We start from the raw sequence: 1,357 nt of genomic DNA on the forward strand, positions 1-1,357 counted from the left end.
TAACAAAAGAAAATACAAGATAATATGTTTGTGACCTCATGATAGGAAAGAACTTCTTTTAAAAACTTGAAAAGCACAAACCATAATGACAAGCATTGATTAGTTTGACACATCAAAATCAGAGTTCTGTTAAACCAAGGACATCACTGTCAAAAATTATTCGATAATGGAATTATGGCAGGTGAAAAGATTTTTGCAATTTCAAAAGCAAACAAGGAATTAATATCTAGACTACCTAGAATACACAAAACAAGGAATTAATATCTGGAATACACAAAAAAATCGGCAAGTGAGAAAGAGAGCAGCAAACCCCATAGCAAATGAATAAAGAACATGAACCGGCAATTCATAAATTCAAAACACTAGCATGTATGTGACAAGATGTTAAAAACCACTGATAATCAGAGATGTGCAAACTAAAATGAAGATCTCGTTTGATACTTATGAGACTGGCAACGTTTTCGAAAGCTACAAAATACCAAATGTAGGCATGTGGTGATAGGAGAGCAAAAGATCTGTTGGTGTAAGAGTAGACAAAACATTCACTTCAGAATTGTTTACGGAAACAGGAAGGTGGAAGTAACCATATGGAGTTCTGATACAGAAATTAGAAGCAATGAATTAGATTCACTCACGGCAACTTGAATGCATCTTAGAAACATATTGCTGAGTAGAAAAGTAGGGACCAGAGTGAAACACAATGTGTAATAGAATACCATTTCCCTAGATTAAAACACATGTGTATAAAAATGCTTCATACCTGACAATAACACAAACACATGGAAAAAAACACACATTAAACACACATATGTTAGGTTAAATTTAAATTGTTGCTTACCAAGTGAAGAGAAAAAGGGGGTAGATGTGAGATAAAAATAAACTAATTAATTACCAACTGATAAAAAGAGAAATAGAAAACCTAAGTGGACTGATAATCATTAAAAAATTGAATATGAGAGGGCGCCTAGCTAGCTCAGTCGGTAGAGTGTGCGACTTTTGATCTCGGGGTCATGAGTTCGAGTCCCATGTTGGGTGTAGAGATTACTTAAAAATGAAATTGAATATGAGAACAAGTCTCCTCCATTACCACACTCGAAACAGATATCAGGCCCTTGGAGATTTACCCGCAAGTTTTACCAAAACTACTAGAAAGAGATAATCACTATTTATATAAATTGATTCAGAAACTAGAAAGAGAGGAAACTACCCAAACTGTGCTGAGGCCAACATATTATTTTGATACCAAATCCAGACAATTTCATATAAAGGACATGTATCCATATTAGCATGAATTCAAAATGTCCTAAATAGGGGGCACCTGTGTGCCTTCGTGGGTTTAGCATCTGACTCTCGATTT

At 34.7% G+C, this 1,357-nt stretch overlaps 1 non-coding gene across 1 annotated transcript; it reads left to right on the forward strand.

Moving 5' to 3' along the window:
- Window positions 1-962: 962 nt before the first annotated feature.
- TRNAK-UUU lies at window positions 963-1,035 on the forward strand. Its single transcript has one exon. It is a non-coding gene; the product is annotated as a tRNA-Lys (tRNA).
- The last annotated feature ends 322 nt before the right edge of the window (window positions 1,036-1,357 follow it).

Source organism: Prionailurus bengalensis, chromosome X, assembly GCF_016509475.1.
Source record: "Prionailurus bengalensis isolate Pbe53 chromosome X, Fcat_Pben_1.1_paternal_pri, whole genome shotgun sequence".
In the NCBI taxonomy this organism is placed as follows: Eukaryota; Metazoa; Chordata; class Mammalia; order Carnivora; family Felidae; genus Prionailurus; species Prionailurus bengalensis.